Source organism: Equus caballus, chromosome 5 (assembly GCF_041296265.1).
Source record: "Equus caballus isolate H_3958 breed thoroughbred chromosome 5, TB-T2T, whole genome shotgun sequence".
In the NCBI taxonomy this organism is placed as follows: Eukaryota; Metazoa; Chordata; class Mammalia; order Perissodactyla; family Equidae; genus Equus; species Equus caballus.
The window spans coordinates 64185845-64193256 of record NC_091688.1 but is presented as its reverse complement, the minus strand read 5'-3'; positions in this window follow the sequence as shown (position 1 = coordinate 64193256).

Genomic DNA, 7412 nt, shown 5'->3' with positions numbered 1-7412 from the left:
GCCTGTGACCTTCCTTCCACCAGGAGGCACTGCTTTTCTTCTCAGCCCTAAAAGCAAGCACTGTGAGAGGGCAGAATCTGGGGCCGGGGCCACATACCTGCCTCCAGGCTCCCCTGCACTGGCTGACTTAGCTTCTCCCCTGACCAGTTTTCTGTATCTGGGTACACCTGGGACCTGGACTCCCTGCCACTTTATGCAGAGAGTGCCTCCTGCCCTGTGCTGCTGGCTGCCCAGCCCCCCATGCCAACCTTCCCCTACCTGCCCTACGGCTGGGTCAGTGTGTGGGCTGGCTTGGGGGCCTGCCTAGTGAAAAGGGATGGGTGGAGGCCTAGAAAATAACTGCTGTGTGGACCAATTAGTCTGTTAGCAGTAAGTCTATACCCCTTCTTGAAGCCAGAGGAGAGGAAAATAGTAGTTGTGAAGGAAAGGCTGACCCTATGGCTGAGGTCCCTCCCTGCAGGTCATACACAAGAACACACATGCAGGCGGGCACACATACTCATTTACTGAGTGCTTGCTCTGTGCCAGGCATGATTAGGAGCAGGGGTTATAGAAAGAATGGAACACAGTCCCTGCTCTCAAAGAACTCACAGTCATTGGGAAAGGTGTGGCCTTCTTCCAGAGAGCTGAAAACCAGACTCTTTCCCTCCCTGGAGCAGTGGGATGAGGCTGATGCAAGCCTTGTTTAGGATGGGTGGTTGGCTGGCCTGGAAGCTGAGCACTTGGGAACAGGCCCAGATAACCCTGACTCCACCCTGGTAGTTGCCTTCCGCAACCCACGGCTTATGCCCTCATCCCTGGCACCTTGACCTGCCTCATCTCCAACCTCAGCTACCCAGGTTACCTCAGTTAGCAAACAACCCCCACAGGCCCCGTCGAGTGAGTCAGAACCCTGGGTCCCTCACCAACCCTTGGTTCCCACACTCAGGAATTCAAGGCCCAGGATGCAGGTCAGGGAGCTTCAGGCAAGAGAGTGGAAGCTCCAGGACTCTACTAAGAGATAGAGACAACTAGAAGCCAGGCTTCCAGAGAAATTCTAGAGCCAGGCAACTGTGGCTGTGACCCAGTGTGAGACCAAGGGGCCTCCCTGAGCTCAGAGTCTGCTGGGAAGGTCAGTTTATCAGCCGCCAAGGAGCCAAAAGCTGGCCAGTGGTGAAATAACCGGCACTTTCCCTGAAACCTGTCCTGCTTTTCCTTCCCTCAAGCTTTTCCGGTTTACCCAGGGTCCTGAGACACCACCTCTCTCTCCAGCCTCCCATACCTCCCACTGGGGGCCTGGGGCAGCCCTGGCTGCGCTCCCAGGATGAGTCTGACAGGCAGAGCCGGGATGGGCCCTGGAGAAATGTGCTGCATGTCAGAGCCTGTGCCAGGATGAGGGGCCTGCTCCACTCCACCAAGTCATCCCCCACCCCCAGCGTGGGGTTCCCCAAAAGCTCCTCTCAGATACACACAAAAGGGGGGAGCAACACCCGTGTCACCAAAGGAGGTGGTCCTGTTGGGGCTCACACTGCTGCCTCTGGCATTGCCCTTTTAAGACCTCCCCCCTCGGGGCGGGGGTGCTGCAGGCAGGTTCCTGTTGCAGAAACCCAGCAAAGTGCAGCTCCCCTGACCTGGCAGCATGAGGGAGATTGGGACGCCAGCCTTGCAGGTTCAACCTTTGGGTCCCTGGACCTGAGGGACAGAGCCAGGGGGATCCAGCGACCTCTGATTCTGAGAAAGCCCCCTTTTCTGGAGGGGAAGTCCCTGTCTCTTGCTATTCTAATTGGTTGGCTGACAAGCCCTGCATTTTGGAGAGCGTCTGGGGCCCTCGCTGGACTTGGGTTTCCCTCCCCCTACATAAGCCTACTGTCAGAAATTTCCTGGAAAATTATTTCTTGAGGTGTAAATTGCTGAGAAGATGGTGTGACCCTTCCGGGAGATTTGTTTTTTTAAATCCTGAAGAAAGGGAAGAATTAAGCTCCCATTTAGAATAGCATTTATCCTTTCCTCCTTCCATGTTGTCTCAGAGAAAAAAATGTTTTTCTTTCTACTCTCTCTCCCAAACCAGCGCTTGTCTGCTTGCTCCCTGGGTCTCCCCGCCATTCGGTCTCCCCAGTCCCTGTTCTGCAGCTAGCTCTCTCCTGAAGCTCCCTCTCCATCCCTCCCCTCCCCACCCCTTCCCCTCAGTACCAACCTGCTTACATTTCCCCACCTTCAAACAGCCTTCCTGCCGTCCTGCCTCTGCTGTCAAATTGTGATCCCATCTGGCTCCTTTCCCTCAAAGGTAAATAAACAGTGGACACTTGTAGTCTCTGCCACCTCATCAACATTCTGGACCCTCCTAGTCCCCACCCCCTCAGAGGGAAGGTGGAATGTTCCAGCATGAGGGAGCAGGAAGGAGGCCTGAATAGATGGAGTACGGAGAGTGAGGGGGATGTTGAGTCTCGGCTAGAGAAGTGGCAGGATAAGGAGACAGCACCTGCCCCTAAATGCTGGTTCCCTGGGGCTCTGGCCTCTCTCTGCTCTTTCTCTGCATGCGCTCCTGCCTCTACATCCCAAATCCATGATCTCTCATCACCTATCTCTGGCCCCAGCCCTCCCACCCCCAACATACACAGTGAGCATCTCCACCAGGATCTCAAATCCGTAAGTCCGACCCTGTCTGATCCTCTAGTCCCACCCTCCTCTGGGTATTCAGGCACCCAAAACAAACACCGGGGAGTCACCCTGGACCACCCCCTCCTCATCCCCAGCAGCCAGCTTCACACAGTCCCACTGAGTCTCTTCATCACTCAGATCTGCCCCCTTGGCAGCCTGTTCCTCAGCAGCAGCACAGGCTCTCCTCCTGGACTCTCGCTGGTCTGCTGGACCCCAGCCCCTCCTCAGTGGGACTCCTCCCTGTGCTGGAGGGGTCTGTGGGGGGTACAGCCATGATCATGCCCTCCCCTGCAAGTTGCTTTGGGTGGCTCCCTCAGCTTATGAAATAAAGTTCAGACTTCTCAACCAGAGTCCAGATCCAGCAATTCAGATGAGCAAGCTCTTCTGCTCTTCTCCCCACCGTGAGCTCTGAGCTCCAGCCCCACCTGACCACTTGCTTCTCCCAGCACTGACCATGCATTGCACCCCTCCGTGTTTGCTCATGCTATTCCCTCTGCCAGGATGCCTTTTTCTCCTGCGTCTCCGTGAGATCCCTCCTTCCTCTTCAAGATGATTCAAATGCCACCTTCTTTACAAAGCCTTCCCTAACTCCTCCCACCCCCACACAGAAAGAGTCATGAATACAGCTCCACCACAGCATTTGTCTCTGTCCGCATTAGTCTGGTTGCTCTTTGAGGCCAGAGCTGGAGTCTTGTTCAGCTGCGTACCTCTCACACCTCTCTTGGTGCCCGGGGCGTGGCGAGGCCAGACAGGGCTCGCTCCTTGGCCTGCCCTGATAACCTAACAATTAAAGTATTGCAGGTGTTGCCTTGGGATTTGCTGCTCACAGCTCAGCCCCAGGCTCCAACCCTTCCCCTCTGTGCTCAGGAGCCAAAAATGATCTCAGCTGGAACTTAGAGGGACTGTCCATCAGTCTGGAATGCTGGGCCCACTCAGCCACCCTCAGCAAACAGCGCTGGCAAACAGTTGTGGACCGAACCTATCGCTGGGTTAAGGCCATCTTATAGTGAGCCTCAGAGGAAGTCTATCCAACTTGGCTGGGACATCAGGCCTACAGCTCCTGGCTGTAGCTGGCATTGGGAGTAGTTTTGTGGTGAAAGTGTGGCTGCCCACAGAGGACCCTAGAGACTCAACTGGCCCCCAAAATGGTGGCTCCAAGAGTGGAAGGACACCTGGTCACCTCTCTCTACCATCCATTCATTCATTCATTCATTCATTTAACCAAGCGCCTACTATGTGTCAGGTACCATGCTAGGTGCTAGGTGTTAGGCATTTAAGACACACACATTCTCCCTGCTCCTGGAGCTTACTGCTAGTGGGTAAGACAGATGTTAACCAAGTAGATTAACAAATAAATACTCTATGTAATTACTAATTGAGATATGTGCCATGAAGGAGGGGGCATTTAAGACTGCCATATTCAACAGCTGGAAGGAAGCCAGGGTGCCCAGAACAGAGTGAAGGAGGAGGAGTAAGGAGAGGCTGAGCACTTTCATAAGGGGCTTTGTGAACCAAGATGAGGAAGTGGCCCTTTATTCAAGGCATAGTCCGAGCCTGATGCAAAGTTTGCAGGAAGGGAGAGTCGTGCTCCGATTCAGACTTTGCAGTATTACTCTGTGAAGGACACCACAAGGGGGTCTTTAATCAGATAAATCCAGAATGTGGCACATTCAACAGGAAAACTGTCCTGAACTCTTCAAACAGTCAATATCAAAAAGAAAGAAGGAAGAAAGGAAAGAAAACTAAACGGGCCAGCCTGGTGGCACAGCAAAGTTTGTATGCTCCACTTTGGCTGCCCAGGGTTCACTGGTTTGGATCCCGGGCGTGGACTTACGCACTGTTCATCAAGCCATGCTGTGGTAGGCGAGCCACATATGAAATAGAGGAAAATGGGCACAGATGTTAGCTCAGGGCCAATCTTCCTCAGCAAAAAGGGGAGGATGGGCAGCAGATGTTAGCTCAGGGCTAATATTCCTCACCAAAAAAAAGAAAGAAAACTAAAACAATGTAATGCATAGACTTCTGGTTTGAAAGTAACAGCTATCAAAGACCTTTGAGGGATGGGAAGGAATTTGAATTGGACTGGAATTAGATGACACCAAGAATCACCTTTATCGTTCGTGTCCCTGGGTGTGGCCAAGGTCCTGTGGGAGCTGTACCCTGAGGGGCAGAGGGTTGACCCACCATGATGTCTGAACCTCACTTTCACTTCATTCTGCAAGAATTGTGAGAGAAAGCAGAGTGTCAGTAGTTACTCAGTCTAGGTGGAGGGCATCTGGGCATGCATTGTACCATTTTGGCAATTTTTCTGAATGCTTGACGTTTTCCAAAATAAAAAAATTGGGAGAGATTTTTTTAATCTAAAAATGTTTATTAATTTTTTAAAAAAAGATTACTTAGGCTGCTGGGTGGAGACAGGTTTGGAGGGGAAGCAATCACACGAAGAAGCCACACGGCTCTGAATGCCCCTCTGTGCCAGGCATGGATGGAGGCCCAAGAAACGGCAGTGCTCACCTCCTAGGTGCACGCCCTCCAGCAGTGAGGAAGTTCTGTCCTGTGCCCCTGGGGGCAGGGCGGGAGAAGATCAAGGACTATTTGCCAAACGTGCTTGGAGATGAAGGGAGGGGTTCCTGCCATCCCCCAGCCTGTCTGCCCATGGGCAGAGATACCAGTCACCTGGAGGGGGCTTCCTGTGCCCATGACTTCCATGGCAATCCCCGTGATGCTAGGCTCCAGATCCTCGTTCCATGATCCAGAGCCAAGGCGGCTGCTCTCTCTACCACCCAGAAAGCTTATTTTAGTACAAAGGGAGAGAGATGAACGAAGAGCTGCAGCTTCTCCATGTGCTGGCTTGGGCCTTCAGCAGAAATGAGAGTCTCATTACCCAACCCTGATTCAAAGGATAATTAACAGATGGTATAATTTCCAAGCATTCTCAGCACCACATGGCTATTAGGTGAAGAGCAGAATGCCCACGCAGCCCTAGATCCTCCCAAACCAGAGAGTCAAAGGCAGTCCAGAGAGGTAGAGCCCCGGGGCAGCCCACTTAAGCCACCCCTCAGTCTCTGGAGTGGCCCTTGGCCTTGCCCAGAGGAAGAAAGCTCATCTTTGGTCAAAGGGGAGGGCATTCTCCTGAGCCGTGGATCCTCCACCCACTTCTTTCTCCTCATCCTGTCCACTACCAATGCCAGGAATGTAGTCCAACCCTAGCTCCTCTTGCTGTCCCCAAGGCCCATCTCCTTTCCTTTCCCCCCGGGAGAAATAGAAAAGCTGACTTCTCACTTTGGGCATCACCGTGTTGTTACACAGAAGTTCCTTGAGCTTGGAGACCCCAAGAGGGGATTCACAGCTCCTCTGCTGTGACCCCTAGGAGGGTGACACTGCTGTGACTAGAGTGCAGTGTTGAAAGGGAGCATCTGGTCCAGTGCTTTTCAAACTGGGCTCCTCCAGACCCTCAAGCTCCACAGGGCACCCAGGGATTCTTTGGTTGGGGGAGCAGTGGGGATGGGGCAAGGCCCTGACCCCTACTTCAACCTGGCAGCGCTGCTTTGATCTGTTTTATATTTTGAGCTTCTACTTTAGATTTCATTTGAAAAAAGAATTCTACTGCTAAAGAAACTTTTGAAAACTCCTTAATCAATCCCCTTATTTTACAAAAGGGAAATCGAGGCACAGGAATTAGACCAAGTTCACACAGCTAGAGGGTGCCTGGGCTGGGACCAAAGCCCTGGTCTCCTCCCTGGGCCAGCCCTCACCCCACCTGACCAGGCCCCTTGTTGCTCACCAGCTGGCCCTGCAGTCTCTGGATGGTGGCCGTTGGTTGGGGTATGAGGGAGAGAAGCCCCTTCTGAATCACCTTCTACCTCTCTTGACTGGCTCTTATTCATGCTCCAGCTTCCGCGCCTGCACTCCCCAGACTCCTGTAATCCCCCACATCCCTTTCAGGCAGAAGGTCCAGTCTGGGGGCCTGCACTGTGAGGAGACTCAGAGCCCTGTGTACTGGGCAGGGCTGTTCGCTGGTCACAAAGCTGTGAGTGGAAGGAGGGGAGTGGCAGCTGGACATGGATGGGGAAGGAGGCAGGGGGCAAGAGGTCATATCTCCAGACAAGAGGCCCTATGGGGCAGGGAAAACCACTGGTCTAGGACCCAGGAAGCCTGTGTTAAAGCTTGGCTCCACCCCTAGCCAGCCTTGTGACCCTGCACCGGTTTCCCCCTCTCTGGGCCTCAGAACCTGGTAATATTAGCATGTTTATACCAGCTGGCTTCTGCTCTGACACTCCCAGCTTACTTCCCCTGAAAAGCTCATCTTGGTGTCCAAGATGAGGTTGGGGCCATTCTGCCCAGCAACTGGACCCCAAGGGGAAGCCTGGTTAAACCACCACCTTGCTAAGGGGTGGAGGTGGGGCTCAGGACCTCACTGGGGTTCCCCGGAAGTGGCATATCTCTCAGGGATAGGGGGGAGGCTTTATGCTGTCGGGCGGGGCCATTTTAGCTCAGTGTGGCCAGAGATCTGTGGGAGCGGACAGCAATGAGGGCTCTTATCAGCAGACAGCAGTCAGCTATTAGGAGTGGGGTGAGGTGGGCCCTTGGCCTCTTGAGAGCCCTTCAAAATGTTTTGAAAACCTCTAGGCATACTTAGGGTAGTGTCACCATTATTATCATTCGCTGTCTGGCTTCTGATTGTTAATTCCTCTCTAGGCTGTGGTAGGGATCTGGCACTAGCCCAGGTCACGCCTGGTTGGGATTGGGATTGTGGGGTCTGAACAGCGGAATTC